We start from the raw sequence: 20,205 nt of genomic DNA, 5'->3' as shown, positions 1-20,205 counted from the left end.
ACCCACCCCATCTCGGCATCAAGGTCGTGGGCACCAGCGTGGGGCGGACGGGTGCGCAGCCTTTAATCTGAGAGTTCAGACCAGGAGACTAAGCGCTCCAAGCTGAGTACATTACTGCCTTGAATGATCTGTCGGCTCCTATTAGGCTAAATATCTCTGTAGATAGGGAATTATCCTCAGAACAGCAACTGCCTGCCTCTCGGGGATGGGCAGGGAACCCTCACTGTGGGAGTTGGGAGGGCAGGACCTACTGATCCCCTCCACCCCTCGCTGGAAAGCTGCTGTGGCAGCCACTTTGCCCCTTGCAGCAGGTGCTGTCCCCCCCATTCTCCCCATGCTCCCTCCCTCCAGAGCCAAAAAGGCAGCCAGACCCCTGGTCACAGCTTGACAATGCCCTGGCCAGCCAGGTGACCCTGGGCACGTCTGAGCCTCTGTGTCCCTGTCTGTTGGGTGGACCTAGTTGTTCCTACCTGAAAGCTGGCTGTGTGGGTATTGGGTAGGGAGCAAGTCAGAGCCAGGCAGGGTGGGCTCCAGGCTGTGTGCCATGGTGAGGACCCCCCTCCGCCCTCGCTGGCCCACCTTGTCACTGTCACCTCCTCCAGGAAGCCATCCTGATCCCACCCAAGTCTCTCCTCCCTTGGGCACTGCATTGTTTGCTCTTCAGCCCCATCCATATGCCAGGACCAGGTACCCAGGACCTGTCAGGATTTACAACTTGGAGGCAGGGACTGGGAGCAGGAATGATGGCCCGTCAAATACAGGCTGGGCCTGGAGGGGTAACATGTAGAGGAAGGCAGACAGCAGAAGCCAGATCAGGAAGCCAGGATCCCAGGACACAGCTCTGGAGCAGTAGGCAGGACAGAACGAAGCAGTGCTGGGCAGGGTGGAGGAGCATGGCAGTGCAGCTCTATGCAGGGTCCCTGGCACAGGGAGCTGCCCAGGCCAGGAGAGGTCCCAGGGTCAGGAGGGGCAGACTGGCCTGCATGTGGGGGGTGAGGGTCAGAGAGCTCAGATGGGTCGGTCATGGGGCACCAAGCAGGTCTCCCCTGTAGACACCAGTCTCTGCCCACAGGGCCCCATGCTACCCTCCAACTAGGGCAAACACCTGGGACAGCTCAGGATGCCTCCTCATGACACAGCCCTCACTGGTGCAGGACACACAGCTGGCCCAGGAGGACCAGCCAGGACCACATCCAGCCAGAGGTACAGCCCGCAGGACCCTGAGTGGAAGGCCCCACAGAGCAGGCAAAGGCACGCTGTGCTGTCTACACCCCACTGTTGGCCCAAAGGTCCAGCCTGGGATCCTCACAGCCTGCAGCCTTCATCCATTCATCCATCCATTCATCCATCCATTCATCCATCCATTCCTCCATCCATTCCTCCATCCATCCATTCATTCGTTCATTCATTTATTTGGCAAGCACCCACTAAGGCTTTCTGAAAAACAAATAATACAAAATGCCCAGGGTCCTGCATTCAGAGTGCACAGCCAGTTGGGACGAAGGAAGACAGAGACGGCTCCAAGCTGCAGGACCATGGTGAGTTAGGTCAGGCTTCCAGGAAGAGATCTTGGAAGGGCCCTGGGGGAGGAGGAGCTGGCTTGGAAGCATCAGGGAGGGCACTGCAGGCTGACAGCAGCCCACACAGATGCCCAGGGCTTGAGGGGCGGCCTGGGAAGGGGGCTGACCCCATCCCAAAAGCCACTGGGAGCCTGAGGGTTTTAGATGGGGCCGAGAGGGCCCAATCTGTGTTTGAGAAAGACCCTCCTGGCTGCCTGAGGGAGGACAGATTACACAGGACAGAGGAGGATAGAGCTGGTGGCCCAGGAGAGAGCATGGGGCCTGGGGTGCAATGGGATCACAGTCCACAGTGAGGTGGGGCTTACACCAGCAGCACTCACGTGCACCAAGCACCCAGCTCCCTGATGTCCACACAACAGGTACAAACTGCGCAGAGCCAGACAGACCAGGCACTGGTTGCTTAGTTCATTATCCAACACGCACTTGTTGAGAGCCTTCTGTGTTCCAGCATTACCCTGCTCCGCTCAGCAGAAGGGGAAACTGAGACCCAAAGATGCTGCCCCAGAGTCCCAGGAGTAAGCAGCAGCCATCTGGCTTGAAGGTGTCCTGCAGGGTTGGGGAAGGAGCAGGGTGGGTGCCAGACGAGAGCTGGGCCAAGGGGACACCCGGCAAGAGGTGGGCACAGGTCAGGGTGGGGTGAACCTCAGCCTTGGTGCGGTGGGGAGCCAGCAAGGATGAGGGAGGGAAGCACTGGTCTGGGCGAGCAGAGGCGCAGAGCAGGAAGAGCAGGGCCATTGGGCCTGCTGGAAGGGGCAGCCAGGCAAGGCTAGGGGTCAGAGTGGGCATGTGTGGAGGGCACAGCAAGAGCAGAGCAGGGAATCCCTGCCGAAAGGAGCAGCCCATGGACAGTGGCCTGGATGACCCAATGCATGAGGGGGATGAGTCAAGAAAAGGAAAAATGCCCCCCAATGTGGCTCCCTAGGGCCCCGAGAGATGGGCTAGGAAGAACAAAGAGCCACTTCTGGGACGGGGGATTTAGCTCAGTGGTACCACCACCTGCCTTGTAAGCACAAGGTCCTGAGTTCAATCCCCGATACCAAAAACAAAAGTCACTTCTCTGCCTCTTCCCTGCCAGGAGCCACCATGCTGGGTCACCTGGGTCAGCTTCTCCCCTCAAGCCCAACCCCTCCCCCCGCCCGGACCATCCATCTGCATTGCTGTTGGGCACTCTGAAGTCCCCTCCCTTCCATCACAACAAACTGGTCCTGAAAGCACCAGACCACACTTGGTACACAGCAGGTGCACACCAACCATTACTCATCCTGCCCTGGTGGTGGGGCCCTGGGAGTCCGGTCAGCATCCTGGGCACCTCAGACACACTAAGTGTTCAGTTAACTTTCCCCGGCCTGAGTTTAACTGCTAACCAATTGGTAGCAATGTGGCTACTCAAAATACTGCCCAGGGAGCAGGGGCAAGGACACAGCAAGACCAAGGTCACAGGGGCAGGGGGCCCTCTGCCCACACATCAGCACCCAGTGACTCAGCAGCTGGCTGGCACCTAGGACAGGGAAGACTGAGACAGGATACTCCAGAGGATCCTGGGGAAATAGGTGCCCTGGGCCCATCCAACCCACTCCGAGGCTTCCTCATCACTCCCACAGCCCAGGCACAGTCCCTCAACCCAACATGCTGTGTACCAGTCATGCCCCACCCCACTGGAGGGAATGGAGTAAGGCAAAGGGAGGAGTAGGGGCAGAGCCAGGAAGGCTGCACAGAGGTAGTGGCTTTTCTCTTTCTTTTCAGTGCTGGGGATTGAACTCAGGATCTTTGCACTGAGTGACATCCCAGTCTTTTTAAATTTTTAAAATTTTGAAACAGGATCTCACTAAGTCACAAAGTTACCCAGGCTGGGCTTGAGTTTGTGATCCTCCTGCCTCAGCCTCCCAGAGTGCTGGTATTCCAGGTGAGTGACACCACGTCTGGCCTGAAGGTGGTGGCTTTGCAACTGCCCAGCTCCCTGGATCCCCTGTGAAATGAGACTGTTCTATCACTATGACAAACACCCTTGCTACTCATACTAATAACATAATAGCTAAGGCATCCCAAGCGTGCTCTGTGCCAGGTCCTGAGTGAGCACTTGGTGCCCGAGAGCCCAGGGTGCCACTGAGGCCCAGTGTGCTCCTCCCCAACTCCCAGGTCAGCTGCACTAGTTGTGGAGGGGTTGCTTGGCCAGCTGAGGCAGGGAAGTAGTGGGTGGGTGTCACCAGTGGTCAAGGACCCTGAGTTGTATGATGCCAAGTATTTTTCAGCCTCACTCCAGTGGCCACTCCTGCTGAAGCTGGGCAAGCAGGGTCGGTGAGGCAGGGTTCTTCAGAACCAGGCAGAGGCTCCAGGCCAGAGGGCACACAGGGCAGCAGCAGAAAGCCCAGGGCAGGGCAGCAGGGCAGGCCAAGAAGAGAGATGAGAGGCAAGGCTGTGGGGAGAGAGGTCTCTTCTCTGGCTGCCAGCAGCTCTTACCCCCAAAGAGTCCCATGTCCCTGGTGGGTGAGGCACCCGGGAGGGTCGAGGTGGCCAGAAGAGCCTGAGAAGTCTTGCATGGGACAGTGGACTCAGGGGACAGCAGAGAGATATGGAAGCTCAGCATGGAGCTAGGACACAGTCTACCATAGGCTCAGGCTGGCAGATCCCAAATTAAGCATCATTCCTCTGGATCCTCACAGGTGTTCAGTTCCCACAAGGCTTTTTTCTGGGACTGGCAGCATCTAGGACCACTGACAGTGGCAGGCAGGCCCTGCCTCTACTACTCTGGGTTCTTGGTCAGGTGTCCTGCCTGCCCTCTTGGGTCCCCAGCTGCTCAATGGCAACATAAGGGATCCAGGATAAGGGATTTCAGGGTGCAGCACCCCCACCAGACTCTGCCTCTCCCAGTTCTTGGGGGAACCTCAGGCCCTGTGACAGCCCCATGAAGCATGAGGCTGAGCTCAGGTGACTGCTTTCCAACCCAAGGCATGAGGAGAAGCCTTTGACTGCTCATTACTGCCCCATTTGGACAATTTGCATGCCTTCCTTCACCCTCCCAACAAGGCCACGATGCAGGTTTCAGGATTGTAAATTTCTAGATGAGGAAACTGAGGCTCTGCCAGGGGAAGGGACATGTGGAGGTGTCAAGAGGCTGTGGCCGTGCACCACGGACAAGCCCTGGCTCAGCACCCTGGACAGCTCCCCGCCCCTCACCAGCCCAGCTGTATACACCCTTGGCCCTTGCCTGCCTTTGCTAGTCCCTCTCCCCACCTGACTGCCAGCTTCCCTGCTGCCAGATGCACAGATCTCTTCCAGGCTCCTGGAGTGGCTGTGATCTGGCCACATGCAGCTCTTACTCCCTTTCACTTGTGACTTCAGTTTCCTTTCCCAGCAGCTGCCCCGTGTCCTTCCTGGTCAGCCATGGCTCCCTCCTGACCCTCACTCTGCCCCCTTCCTCCTGAGATCTTACTCAAATTCTGGACTACTGCCCCCAAATGACCCACAGACGGGGACTCTTGCTGCTGAGGACTGTGTGGAAGGCCCAAGAGAACAGTCCCCTGAGTGGGACTACTGTTTTGTGCCCTCATGGCTTTCAGTTCCCAGAGGGTTTTGAGCCTGGGACAGGGAGACCTGGCAATCCTGGCAGCAGACAGAGCACCCCAGAATCTTAATGTACTGTTTGCCTTGACCCCAGTGTATTGCTCCTCTAGCCCAGCACAAGTCTCAAAGGGATCTGCAGTCCACCCCGAATTCTGCACCACTGTCTCCTGGGCCATGATGGAGCTGCCCACCTCAGCCTGTGTCCTCCTGTCCCTCCACCCAGCTCCCCATCCACTGGGGAGCCAGGGAAGTACTATGAACCCTAAGTTAGATTTGGCCCAGGCCCCCAGCAAGTGTGCTCCAGCCTCAAGATACAGCTTTCCATTCATTCATTTGTTGAACTCAGTGCTCCAGGCTGCAGTGCTGCTGGGCATAGGCAGTTGAGAGAGAACACTTGAAGCATGGCTCCCCATAACCATTGACAGCCCCTAGGAGAGGCAAAGGCACAGACCCAGCCCCTTGGAGCTTCCTCAGGGTCCTGGGGCCCAGCTTGTACCCAGGCTGAGTGGAAGAAGGGTCCTTTAGGCTATGCTGGGGCACCCAGGCCAGGCCTGCAGCTCGGGAAGGAGTCTTCTCTGGGAGGCAATGAGCCTGCAGAGGCTGGGTGGCTGAGGCAGGCTGGTGCCCACTCAATAGTCTCATCAGACCCTCCTCCTTCTCCTTACCTGTCACAGACCACTCCCACCCCATGAGAGCCACTTTAATGGCTTCTTGGATGGCACTGACATTTCCACATGCCACCTCCTAGAACCACTGGCAAGCTCCCCCAGCCTCCCAGAGGGTGGGTGCAGGAGAGGCAGGCAGCCTGAGAATGGCCAAGGGACACTCCCACCATCGGGCTCAGCCAGGACATCGGGCAGGAACAGGGATCCCATCTGTGGTAGCACTGCTCTCTGAGGGCAGCTCTGACCTCCTGGGCCACGGATGGAGACATGGGTGCCCAGAGCCCAGCAAAAAGGGCCAGAAGGGTGGCACAACAGAGGGGACACTCTTTCCCAGGGTCAAACCAGTCCACAGAGAGCAGGGTCCAGTGGTTCTGATAGCAGCGACACTAACTATATCTCACATGGAGTAATTACAGTTCTTCCTGACACTGAGATGGTTTTAAAGGCCATCCAAAAGAAATTTCCTATAATGAGGTGAAGGGCTACATGGACATCAAGGCAGCTGGTAATCAGTGTGATCCGGGTTGGGAGGAGCATATCTAAAGGCTGGGGGAGAAGAACAGAACGGATGAGGAGCCAGGATAAGGACAGCAACCCAGTTAGAAAAGTTCCTGTGGTATCAAGCCTGGTGTGCCCTGAAAAGCAGCCAGGGGTGTGAAGCTGGAGGGGCTGGGACAGGGGCAGTACCCAGGACATGGAAGTCCGAGCTCAGAAAGGAAATGAAGGCCCTGAGAATGCCCCCAATCTCTACAGACATCATTAGCCACCAGGCAGTCACACTGAAATACAGAGGTCCCAGCCCAGTCACCGGGTCCTAGGAGAACAGAACTGGCTCACAGACCAGGGAAGGAAGTCAGGCGAGATGGAGGCAGAGACTAAGCTCTCAAAGCTAGCCAGCAGCCCCCAAGGCTGGAAGAGTCTAGGGAAGCTCCCGGGGGAGCTTCTCCTGCACAAAGCCATCATTTTGATTCAGATTTCCAGCCTCCAAAGCTTCGAGGAGTGAATTCTGTTGTGTTAAGCCATCAGATTTGTTATATTTATTATGATACCTCCAGGAAATTAAAGCAATGGCTGTTCTAACAACTGCAACTGTCCAACAGTGGAAAAGCACCCTCAAAAGGAGGTGATCCCCCCAGCCCCTGAGGTGTGCAAGCACAGGCCCATGAGCCGGAGGAGCAGCTCCTTTGAACAGTTTACAGCACAGTTTCCCACTCAGTCTCCTGTTGGGCCTCACCCTATGCAGCCTTGGGGACAGAGCCTAGCAAGGTTAAACCATCCCATCTTGTCCCACAGGTGTGGAAACCAAGGCAAATTCCTGCCCAAGAACACTGTGGTCAGCAGAGCCAGCAGTTGGTCTAGGATCCTGGATCCTGGCTCCATCTCCCTTCGAATTTTCCCTGTCTAATTCAGCGGTGGATCGATGCCCCAGAATGCAGAGAAGAATCCATTTCCCTGGACTCAGTCGTTGCAGAATGGAAGTTATGTCCTTGCAGAAAGGCCTCTCATGGAATTAATATGAGAAAATGAAAAAATGGAAACAAAGTCTTTGTAAATAGGGAGGGATGGAGACGTTGAAGGGAGGGCAGGGGAAGGGGGAAAACTAAGAACCAAGAGAGACTATGTAAAGGTGCAAATTTCCAATGATGAATGTCATTATATTGTATACCTAAAATGTACCAATAAAATAATATTGAAAAAAAAAAGGCCTCTTCCCAAGCTGCCCCAAGTCTTCCAGGGACGCTGTAGATGCTCTGCTCTACTACATGTGTCCTGGTGGAGTCACCAGCCTCTCCAAAAGAGGCTGCATTGGCTAACAAGTACTTACTGAGCACCTCCTGTGTGCACAGAGGAGGGTGAGGTACAGCCCAAGTACAGGCAGAGTCTATGCAGGCCAGGCCACCTTGGGAAACTCCGTAGCAAGCCCTCAGACCAACTCTGACCTCTTCCTGGGCATCTTAGGCCTCCTTGGGGACAGGGGAGGTGACAAATGTGTAAGAGTTGTTCCAAGAAGGGTACCCGGGGTGGAGCAGGCAGAGGGGCAGACTGTAAAGTTGGTAGGGGGAGGCAGCTCCTTCTGCCCTTTGGAACGGGCAGACCATGCAGCTCCTGCCCCATTTGCACAAGGGACTGGAGACTTTCACAAAGGTGCCAGGCAGGGTAAGAGCACAAGGCAGGCTTGCCGGCCCAGGCAGCTGGCTCTAAAATGCCACTTAATTGGCACTGAGTGGCCAAGGGACGTGAGGACTGGACTTTGAAGTCACCTAGTGTGCTGTGTCCAGCAGGAACAATGGGCCACCCAGCCGGCAGAGAGCTGCGGCTCCTTCTAATTAGGTGTGGCTTTGAACACAGAGACATCAGATTAATGAGGTTTGCAGCACTGGCTTGCACAGGGAGGAGGGCTGCCTCTGTTCTCTGATCGCAGTTTGATGCCAAAACCTAGTTCTCTAAATCAAAGGTTCTCCAGAAACTCCACTTTCTAATGTGCCCTGGGCTCAAGCCAGCGTCTTTGTCAGGTAGCTGAACCTTTGCCCGGGTCCTTCCCTCAAGGAGACTCCAGAGTGGGACCTCTGCAGCCCAGGGGAGGCAGGCAGGCTGGGGCAGCCCCCAGTGGGCCAGCCCATAGCAGCGTGGACTGCTCTTGGCAGCTTCAGGCATGCTAGGCCCTAGAGGATCTGCTGGCCAATTTCCCACAGCTGGCATCTGCTTGCAAGCCTTAGGGGCTCTGCTTCACCGATCTTGAGAGAGGACTGAGATATCACAGAGTCAGCCCGCACCACCTCGGCCTCTCCTGTCCTGGCCATACAACCTCCTGCCAGTACCGCAGGCCTCTCTCCCCCACTCCCCTCCAGCTCCCCAGGATGCCCCTGTTGTCTTCCTCATTCTGCTTAACCACCTCACCCTTCAACACCCAGCCCCTCAGGGTGGCTCCTTTGCCACCAGTCACCAGGTCTTTTTTCAGTCTCCAAGAACTTCTGGCCCCGAATCCCTACTTCCTGGGACATCTGCTTTTTGCCCTGGTTCTGCTGCTTCATGGTGTGATTTGTGCTTATTTTGTCCTACCACTCCTAGGGGACTATGGCTTAAGGATGGGAACAGGATCAGTGTCACCTAAGTGTCCCCTGCACTAAACACTGGCTACAGGAAAGATCCCACCACTTTCCTTTGGCCTCATGGGGCCACAGGGAGAGAAGACACCACCCTGTCCTCAGTTTCCTCACTCGCCAAATGGGAATGAGGCCTCATCCTTCACAGGGCTGCTGGAGCGTCCAGTGTGACACTGGACAAAGCATGCATTTTGGGGAGGCAGAGCAGTGCAGGGGGTGGTGCCCCTGAGAAGCGTGTGGGAGGAGATGGCCTCTGGGGCAGGAGCCCAGGCCCTGACAGGGAAGCAAGGCTGCTAGGGGCTGGCAGGTCACTTGCTCTCTCTAAGCCGGCTTTCCTGCATGAACAGTAGCCCCAGGACTTACAGGATACAGGCATTAAATTCTCCTCAATCCTCAGACCACCTTGGGCCCAGGTGCTGTTATGAATCTGCTGTACAGAGAAAGGGAGGCTTGGAAAGGCAACCTGCCCCAGGGAAGGAGCCACACTGGGCCATGCAACACACTGGCTCCATTTCAGCCTCCTCCGAACACCCTGGCTCCCGATTCTCCATCTGAGCTGGATACAGGGTGGCATTGGGCAGGGAGGTGGGCTTTCTGCTCCCAGGGTCCCCTCCAGACCTCAGATCAGGGTCCCACCACCACCCACCAGCCCTCTCCCCTCTGCCCGTGGCTCTTCCTTCCAAGACCTTCACATCCCATGCCCCCTCTGTCCTGTGCCCAGCTGGGGTCCATAAGCATCAGGGCATTCGACCTCCAATGCCCTGCCCTGGGTGAACCAACCCCTTGGCCCCCACGGCAGGAAGCCAAATGTTTTGGGGAAAATGAACCCTGAAGCCGATGCCCCCGAGAGTTCCAGGTCTTCAGCCACCAGCAGGCCCACCATGGCCCAGAGGTCTCAGCTTGAGTCACCAGCCACCTCTCCACACTCGGTCCCCACAGCCTCTGTGGGCCTGGCACTCTCAATAGGGCCTCACGCCATTTCCCTCCTGACGGCCACACGCTGCCCATGCCACAGCTCCTGTGGGCCCCAACACCATGCCCCAGACCCTGGGGATTTGGGGACATCTGTCATCCACACTGCTGTGTTCCTAGATCCTCCCTCCTCCCCGTCAGCAAAGTCATGCACCGCTGTCTGCCACCCTTTAGGAATCGCCTTTAATTACATTGAATTTTTAACAAATCAATCTCAGGAGGTTCTACAGTGCTTGATTCATTTACATAACACTCATGAAATAACAAGATGACGATGATAGCAGCCAAGGCCATGGCGGGGGGTGAGCCTGGTCTGAGTCTTGAGTGTGGTGGTGACCACAGGGCCATGATAAGATGGCACAGAAACACACACATGCACTTACACGCATGCACACACACACACACACACACAGCCCCTCCACCTGGGTAGATCCCAGCAAGGCCTGTGGATTGCACTGCATCTGTGACTATGCTGACCTTGTCTTCTTGAAGCAACCCATCTCTTGGCTTCCAGGACTCCACCCATCCCTAACTCCCCTCCTGTGTCTTCCCAGCCTCTCATGTGGCCCCTGCTCCTCCCTCTTCCATCCACACAACTCCCGGGTGATCTTGGTGACACAAGGTCTCTGACCACCCTCCATAGTGCAGGCTCCACATCCCTGTTCCCTGCTCCGTTCTCTCCTGAGCTCAGCCCCTGGACAACTCTGTGTGAGGTCATTGGGAAGGGACTCCTGCCAGACCCCAGTCCCAAGCTTTATTCTCTTCCCTTTCTCAAGAAAAGGCCACAGCAGCTGCAGGCAGCCAGATGGCAAGGTGTCTTCCCGTGCCCCCACAGGCCCTCCCGTCCCAGGCTCTGCCTCCACAGTGGGTCTGGAGCCACCCACCTCCCTCTATCCCATGGCTTCTTCTGCATCCCTGTCCACTCTGATCCTCCTCCAGCAGCCCAAGATCTGTCTCACTGCCCACCCTCTCAGGAGCTCAGCATAGCCCCTTAGAAAATACTCCTGTGTCATAAACACCGTCCTCAGCACCCTCCCACCGCATAGCCCCCTCTTCCCACACAGGGGCTCCCGAGGGACCCAAGTGTCACCAGGTCTCCCATCCCCGCCCCCAACCTGGGGAGCACGTAGGCTCAGCACCCAGCACACGGTAGGTGCACCGCCTGGCAGCACTCCTGCTCCTGTAGGCGGCCAGCTCAGCACAGCCAGGAGGGCACCCGCGCTGACACCCTCATGCTCACTGTACCCCAAACAATAACTGATACCCAAAAGACTCGGCGACACACTAATCCCCCACGTCTCGGTGGGAGCTGCTTCCAGCAGTAAAGTTGGCTGCTTTATGGCCCCAGGAAGACGTCAGCCAAAACGTGCTAAAATTATCACCCAGTGGAGTCATAGGTTTAAATACCCTGGAAACTAAACACTTCCTACAAGGCTCATCCCCCTGTCCTGGATGCCAGTGGTGGCCTGGCCATCTGGGACACAGAGCCCTTGGGACTGGCCCTGCTGGAGTGGGCGACCACCTTCTCTAGTGTGGTGTGACCTGACTGTCACTGCTCCAATGACCAGAATTCCATGCACTGTCCGAGAGGTAGGATCCCCGTGTCACCAAGCAGAACATGGCTCAGCTGGCTGTTGTCCTGTAGCCCTGGGGTGCTGGGATTTCAGCCATAAGGGAGTGGAACTCCTGGGGCAAATGAACACCAGTTCAAACCCACAGGTACACTGACAGTCCATACAGACAGCCGCACCAAGGCATACAGCATAAGGGACGTCTGCATGCAGTAGGCGCCTACTGAACACCAGCCCACCCCTCCCTCCTTCTGGAGGGACAGAAACAGCTCTGGTTGGGCCATGGCACTCTAGATGCCGTCCCTCTTGCCCACAGGTGCCCACCCCTTCCTCTCCACCCATCAGAGGCCAAGGGCGAGGCTGCCTCCTCCAGGAAGCCACCCCTGGCTCCTGTGGTTGGTCTGGGCTCCCCCTTCTTACTCCAGGTTGGTCGGCTAGACAGGGGCGCCTAATAGGTCCTTGGGTCTCACAGCCAGCAGGATGGGGAAGGGAGACGACATGTACGGGTGTGTGCTGTGTGTGCATGTGTGTCCTACAGTAACGACCACAGAACACAACACTGCATTTGCTACATGCCAGGCCCTTCACAGATAACTTGTTCACTCAAATAGCATAACAAGGCTATGAAGGAAGGTGCTCTTCTTCTCTCTATTACATAAAAAGGGAACGGAGGAACAGAGAGCCCAAGTGACTTGTCCAAAGCCACACAGCAGCAAATGGCAAAGCCAAGTTCACACCCTGGTGGTCTCTGCTGCTCATCCCTCTCCAGCCCCACGCTATATCCCACCTTGGGCCCTCACACCAGTGATCTGAGGTGGCCAGCCATGGTGCCTCATGACCCTGGGGGCCAAGACATGTGCAGAAGTACCCATGCCCACACAGAGCACTAGTGAACACACCCAGACCCGCGTGTACACATGTGAGTGAACGGGCCTCCCCCCAGCTCCACCCTGAGTATCCCTTTCCTCTTGGCCCCAGTGGGCATTGCCTGCCTCTGCTGTCACCTCTCCCTTTGCAGAGGGGGCAACTTTGAGGTTCAGAGAGGGTCGAACATGCCCCTTAGGTCACATAGAAAGCTAGGGCCAAACTGGGGCAGCCCCAGGGGTAGGTGCATCCTGGCGATTGCTCAAATGCTTGCACACCATCCCAAGGTCCCCTAGAACTCCCAATTCCAGACCCTTCCTCCATTCCTACCTGCTTGGAGCAGGACAGAAATAAAAAGATAAAGATGAAGAGAAAAACAGAAGGCAAGAAGGGAGAGAAAGGGAGGAGGGCACCAGGAGCAGAGGAGCCTGCTCAGCAGGCAGCGCCTGTCCAGGAGGAGAGGAGAGGAGAGGAGAGGAGAGGAGAGCAGCCAGGCAGGGGTTAACTCTGCCATGGAGCAGAAAACGAGGTTCCAGTTATTAGTTGATTTATTGCTCTGTCCTCAATCTGTGCGCAGGTCCTGGAAGGAAATGTTCCACTCGAAAGCATTAAGCGTCTTCAAAGAGCAGAGGCATTAAAAATTGAAATCATAAAATAGACACGTAAATACGGTGTTGAGAGGGGCCGCCTGGGCAGGCCGAGGGGGCTGGGGGTCCCAGCCTCATGCACAGCAGAGCCAAGTGTGTCCAGGAGGGGGTGGGCTCCCACCAAGAACAGCGCCTGGGGTCACCACAGCCCTGAAGCCCCCCACAAGCCCTCCGAGCCCTTGGGGTGGGACCATGCTGTGAGCTGCAAACTGTCCCCACCTGCTCAAACAGCTGCCCTGACCAAGGCCCGAGGACAGCCGCCCTGTCTCTTGGTGGCACTCACAGCCCCCGAGGGAAGACATGTGTACACGTGCTGGGTCAGAACTGACGGAAGTGGCACCCACACGCACACATGTCAGGGCCCGCAGAAGTGGCAGGCATACCCACTCACACATGCATGTCCACATGACAACACACATGCATGTGTGGACATGCCCACACACACAGACACAGACTGCTTCTGGCCCCAACATCCACCCCATCTGAGGCCTTCCCAGCAGAGGGACCCAAAGTCCCACTTCCTATGGCAGGGGGACCCTCAGCTTGAGCCCCTGGCCACAGCCACCCTCGTCTCTCTTCAGTCAGGAGGACCAGGCTCCATGGCCTCCTGAGACCCGATGGTGCCACACTGTGACTGGATGAGCCCCTGCCCTCTGGTCATGGTGGTGTCAGGGGTCCCGATTGTGGCAGGGGTCCCTCAACCACAGCAGCCCCTTCCACTGGCAGCATCCGCAAAAAGCCAAGCCTCTGTCCTCATCTCTAGCAGTGAGAGGGGCAGGGCTGGGGCATTGGGCCAGGAGATGGGCAGTATCTGAAGGTGCCTGGGGAGCTGTCTATGGGCTGGCTCAAGCTGACAGGAGCCAGAGTCTGCTGTGAAGGGAGCATGGCGGGAGGGGACAGCAACCAGGACCCGAGGAGGGGCACCTCAGAGCACAGGGCAGGAAGAGAGTGCCACTGCCTATGTCTACTCTCCTGCCTCCCAGGACAGCACAGCTGCAGCTGAGCCCTCTGAGGCACCCGAAGGTGGGCATGTTACAACGGGGATCCCTTCAAACTCTCCCGAGGCTCCAGGGACTGTGGGACCCCACATTCACCCAGTCCTTCAGGCAAATGAGATGCTTTCATCTTAGGGCATATATGGCATCTCGTGTGAGGCGGTCCCTTCCGCCAACCCTCATGGGTCCCCCACAGGCTGTGGCTGTGGCGTCCTCTGAGGCCGGGTCAGGTTGGCCACTCCTGGGCCACCATGGCTTCCCACAGCACAAGGCTGCCGCTGATGGCAAGTCCTGTCTCTCACCAAGGCATGGGCTGAGATGTAGGCACACTCAGGCTTTGAACACACACATTCACACACACACACACACACACCCTCTTACAATGAACACCTCTCAAATTTAGACACCTGCACTCACACATGAACATGCGTGCACACGTGTGACACCTTCTCACATACAATGCACTCTCCCACATACACACAATGCACACTCATACCCACATAACACTCCCCACACATACATGTACCCACAACTACACACACACACACACCGCTATGGGCCACATTCTGCCTCTGGCCACCCTAATGCTCTGTGACCTAGGCCACAGGAGGCATTGAGGCTGAGCATCTGTGCCTAGAGTGGTAGAGTGACGGGGGCTCGGCACGCCCTCTCCCTCTGCCCACCTGCCCTCTCTCTCATCCACCTGGCCCCACGTCATCCTCCCAGCACACGGGTTATGTTTAGGACCACTCGCTGCTGGTTATGTTTGAAATGCTCACAGGTGGGTAGGTGGCTGGACCATGAAGGCTCTGGCCTTATCCGTGGAGTACCCCATGATGGACTAGCTGGGATGGGCCACTGGGTAGTGCACACTTCAAGGTGGTACCAGTGGAGGCAGCTAGTTCTGGGGCAGGCCCTGGGAAGCTGTTTTGTCCCTAGACCCTGAATCTTTCCTTGCTTCCCAGCAGCCCTGAGGCTGCTCCCTGCCATCTGTTCTGCCTCACACAGGCCTGGAACAATGGGGTGACAGCCCTGGACTGCAGCCTCAGGAAGCATGAGCCAGGACACAGCCTCCCTCTGAAGTTGATCTTCTCAGGTAATTTGTCACACGACTGACAGCTGATGAAAACACAGGACAGCCACCTCCTCCCCTTTATCAAGGACCCTGTCACACCCCAGCCCCAGCCTCTCATCCCAGCCCAGACCCAGAAGGGTACTCGTCCCCACCCACCACCTACCCAGGCCAGGCCACCTTCATCTCCCTCGTGTCACATTTCCTCACTGGAAGCTCACTAATTATCCCTAGGCTTTCAGGGGAAATACATAGCAATTAAATAAGCGGCATTTTCCTTCTGCACAGCAGTGGTTGGTCCAACCACTCACTGGGTCCCCTCACCTGTCCCCTCTGTCTCCATACATCCCCACGTGTGTGGAGCCACACACCCACCACTAGGCCACCCCAGCAGTGCCTGCCTCTCCAGGTTGGCGAGAAGAGTCATCCGTCGCTGGGAAAGGCCACCTTCTCGCCATGTAACAGAAGGTTAGGGTGTTTAAAGAGAGCAGCAGAACTGTTTTTATTAATCAGAACTGCTATAAAGAAAGCATTTTAATTAACATAATTACCCCGATTGAGAAAAGCAGTCCTTATCCCATAGATACTTTTCAGACTAAAGATGCAAACTGTCACAATCCATCATAATTACGCAAAGCGAGCAATTTCTCTCTTCTTGCTCCCTGGCCCTCTTGGGCCCCAGCTCCTCCCCGGGTTGGGTCTCAGAGGGAGATGCGCAGATGTGACACCCACCGCACGCCTTGCTGTCACCCCAGCTGCATCCCCAGCTGCAGGACCCAACCCAGGACCTGTCCCAGGGCTGGCCTCACCTCCTGCATCCCCTCCTCCACAAACCTCCCCACGTTCTGCTCCATCCCAGAGCTTCTGCCTTTGTATGTGGCACTGCCTCTGCTGGCAGTGCCCAGCCCTTCAGCCACCACCTCCCACCCTCAGTCAGGGAAGGCGTCCCCTCTTGGACCTGGTCAACTTACTCTGTGTGTGTACGCCTGTGTGCACACACATGCGTCTGTGTGTTACTAGGGACTGAACCCAGTGCCTTTACACCGAGCAACATCTCAACCCCCTTTTATTTAATTAGACACAGGATCTTGCTAAGTCACCCAGGCTGGGCTTGAACTTGTGACCCTCCTGCCTCAGCCTCCCAGCGTGTTGCATGTCAGGCCTGCACCCCCAGGCCAACCTGGATCTACTTTTAAATCCTTTCCTGACCTCCCTGTGGCAGCAGGTGCCCAGCAGCCTTGTAACATTGCTGTCTCTGGATTTCCCTTTAGGCCCTATCATGCAGTATAAGCTCCAGCAGCACCCAGGCACATTTTTTTGTTTTCTTGGTTTGTTTGATCATCTGATTCTATTTTTGTTTGTTCACCATTGTGTCCTCAGTGCTCAGATCGTGCTACTCCAAGCCCACCCTGATCCCAAGAACGTCTGCTTGGAATTGGGGTAAGGAGAGGAGAGAGCAGTGTGGGGGTCCCCTGTGCTGTGGCACCTTGGCCTCAGTTCTCTCTGTGAAACAGGCAGCCAGCAGCAGGCCACATCCTCTGCCCCTCGCCCACCCCACCACCTGGCACCCCAAGCCCCAGGCCACCTGGAAGGGCGAGGCTGCTGTCACTGTTCCCACCACTGCCCTAGCACCTGCAGGGTGACACGTGTGTAGGTGACACCACTGACATGTTTCCCCCAACACGCTGCAGCTCCCTCCTGGAAAGGTGCTTATTTTTTAGTACATCTTAAAGAGGGGCCCATGAAGTGTGTTGTCAGCGCTTTTTAAATGGCTTGTTAATGTCCCCGTAAAGCTCGGCCGCCCCTGAAGACAGCTCACTTGGCGTGGCCCGGACACCCTCGCCACCAGCTCTGCACACCCCGCCTCCCCAGTAAAAACACACTTGGAGCCGTCCTCGTTAGGAGAATCAGGGGCCAGACCCAGACCCTGCCCGGAAGAGGAAAGAGGAAAATCACTGGCTTCGTAGTGAGATGGCCCTGGTTCAAATCTGTGCTTGGCCACTTACTAGCTGTGTCACCCTAGGACAATGACCAGACCTCTCTGGGCCCTGGGTGTCCTCATCGGTCAAATGGCAATGCTGGCTCCGATCTCAAGGCCATCTGAAGAGTGGATCAGGCAACAGACTCAAAGTAGCAGGGAGCATTTGATTTTTAAGGCAAGGTGTCAGTACAGCGGTCATGATTTTTAAAGGGCCCTTGTCTTTTATAGCTGGACACTGAAGTATGGATACAATGACACAAGGTCAAAGTACACAGGGTGGAGGACAGAGTGGGTAGAAGAGAAGCAAGCCCGGCAGGATGCCTGCTGCTGAGTGTACCGGTTCGATATCGCGGTCTTTCCACCAGCCCACAGGTGTACATACTCACCCCAGCCAACGCACCGTGCCCAGTGAGTGATCAGTAACCCTAAGGGTTGCCCCGGCCTCAGAAGCCTCCAGTCCCTCCCAAGCAAGATCTGCAGGCAGGCAGCAGCCAGACCAGGTGACGGCAACAGGAAACGGTGCACCCGGACTGAGATTTCTAGAGGACCCTGGAGGCACCCTGTTCATAGTAAGGGAGATGGTGGGAGAGAGGCCCTTTACACCTGGACATCTGCAGCCAGGTTCAGTGGCAAACACCTATAATCCCAGCACTTGGGAGGCTGAGGCAGGAGGATCGCTGCGAGTTCAAGGCCAGCCCAGACTACATAGTGAGACCCTAATTCAAACAAAAACAAAAAACCTGGACATAGGGGAGCCCAGAGGAGCTGGGAGCCTCTTGCTCAGGTCCAGAGTCTATAGTCCCAGCTATGTGACCCAGGGACCCTGAATGTCCCTCTCTGGGCTCTCTTATTAAGAAGATTAAGTATGAAAAAGAAAGATAACAAGAAAAAATAAAAGAAAATGGACAGTGAATATAAAAAAAAAAAGATTAAGTATGAGGACCAAAGTAGCCACAGAGCAGCCAGCCCGGCTGAGGCAGAAGCTTGCCCAACCTGAGAGGCCCCGCCTGCCTGATTCCCTGTAACTTGGCTGAGTGCTGTGGTAGCAACTGGACTCCCCCAGCACCAGATGCATGCAGAGTTAAGGTGGACCCTGCCCTCGAAAAGTTCCCAGGGGAACAGTCCTGTTTCATAGCCAGGATGGGGATGGAGGATAATAATAATGACAGTGTCAGTGAGTGTTTTACTGAATATTTCACTTTATTTCATTGACTGACTGCAGCACTGGGGATTGAACCCAGGGCCTTTGCACTGAGTCATACTCCCAGCCTCCACCCCCCTTTTTTGAGACAGGGTCTCACTAAGTTGCTAATTTCCCCAGGCTAGGCTTGAATTTGAGATCCTCCTGCTTCAGCCTCCCAAAGTCCTGAGATTATATGAGATGACAGGTGTGCACCGTCATGCTCAGCCTACTACATGCTCCTAATGGCCTCATACTGCAGTGAGCCTTTGCCTCTGCTTCTCCACATCTATATGCAAGTAGGATAAGTGCCCCGCTTTAGCTGAGGAAACTGAGGCTCAGGCAGGAGGTGGGCAGCAAGTCAGAGCAGAGCCAAGTCCCAGCCCTGCACCACATGAGTCTGTGCCTGGCAGAGCAGGTAGAGGTTGCGCCCCCTGCCTGGGTATCCAAGGGCCCAGCAGCAGGGGTTGCCCTTCCAGGAGCCAGTGGCCCCATTGCAGCACTCCAGGTACAGGCCTCAGTTTCTCCACTGTGAACCAGGGGTGCAAAGACTCAGGCCCCAGCGGTGGGGACCAAGGATGGCGGCAGGGGGAGGGCACGACAGCCCCAGGATTCCACATGAAGTGAGGCGGGCTCGGAGGCGGGCTTGTGATGCATTCCCGGTGGTATTTTTAGGTGGACTACTTTCTCTCCCCTCCCCCTGCCCCGGGAGGAGGAGGGACACAGAAATAGCCGAGGCGTGCACAGCCTGGCTATATATAGTGAGTGGGCAGAACCGTCAGCCGGGGCTTCTCCCACTCACATCCAGCAGGCGCGCGGGGGTGCAGAGGCCGCTTCCTCCTTCTGTCTGGGCCCAAGCAGGGCACACGTACACACAGACACACACGTACAGGCACACGTGTGCACATGTTTGCAGACATACAGGAACACATGCACGTGTACAGGCACACATTGCACACCTGCAAATTCACAAGTACGTGTGCACACATATAGGAGCACACGTCCCTACAAGCACACGTGCACACAGAGACATACGCGTCCACATAGATAGGCACACAGTGCACACGTTATATCCCAGCAACAGGAAGCCTGACAAATATACCACTCTTTCAGGGACCGGTTCTGCCCCCTCCTGTGCAAGCTCATAACTTCTATTTCCCTTTTCACTCTGACCACTAGGAATCACAGGGCCAAACAGTGCCACGTCAGACTCTGTCTTAAGCTTTTCCTCCCCTGACACTGTTCTCTCCTGCCCTGGAATGCATCTGCCTTGGCATCACACGCAGGCTTGGAAGCCCTCACTGGTACAGGATGGCACAAGGCAGGGCTGAACATATAGACACCAACATGGAAGACAGTGACTCCCATCCCCCACACTCGTACACACAGGTGGCCCCTCAGGGGGTGGAAAATCTGGGGCTGGAGTGTTTGTTGGGCAAACAGGCTCAGCCCTGTCCCCCTTGGCTGTGGTGTCGAGAGCTGGGAGCCCCGGCTCTCACCTTGGAACAGCCCCATTCCTGCTAATAACCACACTGACAACTGACTGGGCTTTACTGAATGCCCATTCCACACCAGGCATCACTGTGACACGGGACTCGGATGCGCCATGTGGTCCTTGGCGATTGACTCCGTCCCCGGGTTCACTGTCTCAGGGGTAGGATCGTTATTGTGAGTTTGCTGTGGGAGCAAGTTTCGTATCCCATGCACACACACATGAGCCCATGCACTTGTGCACACGCACACACTCCTGCCCTCCACTTTCCATGTTAAGAGGATGCTGCAGGGGGCCCTTGCCAGGTGCCACCCCCACCTTGGACTCCCCAGCTCCAGAACCATATGAAATAAACTCCTTTTCTTCGTAAATTATCGAGTCTCTGGCACCCTGTGACATTGTCACTAAAGGGACACAGAAACCTGGCACCAGAGACAGGTGCTGCTCCAACAGACACCAAGGATGTGAAAACGACTTTGGAGCTGGGTGACAGGCAGGGCTGGGAAGGTCTGAAGGAGCTG

At 56.2% G+C, this 20,205-nt stretch overlaps 1 protein-coding gene across 6 annotated transcripts in view; it reads right to left on the bottom strand.

The window, feature by feature from the left end:
* The window catches only part of Lingo1 (leucine rich repeat and Ig domain containing 1), a 142,888-nt gene that overhangs the window by 64,008 nt on the left and 58,675 nt on the right, over positions 1-20,205 (bottom strand). The gene's annotated exons all lie outside the window — the stretch shown is intronic.

The sequence above is a fragment of the Heterocephalus glaber genome, unplaced genomic scaffold (assembly GCF_053883595.1).
Source record: "Heterocephalus glaber isolate CG9 unplaced genomic scaffold, H.glaber_assembly_v1.0 deba00001140, whole genome shotgun sequence".
Taxonomy (NCBI): Eukaryota; Metazoa; Chordata; class Mammalia; order Rodentia; family Bathyergidae; genus Heterocephalus; species Heterocephalus glaber.
The sequence above is the reverse complement of the archived record's forward strand: the minus strand, read 5'-3'. Positions and strand labels throughout refer to the sequence as shown.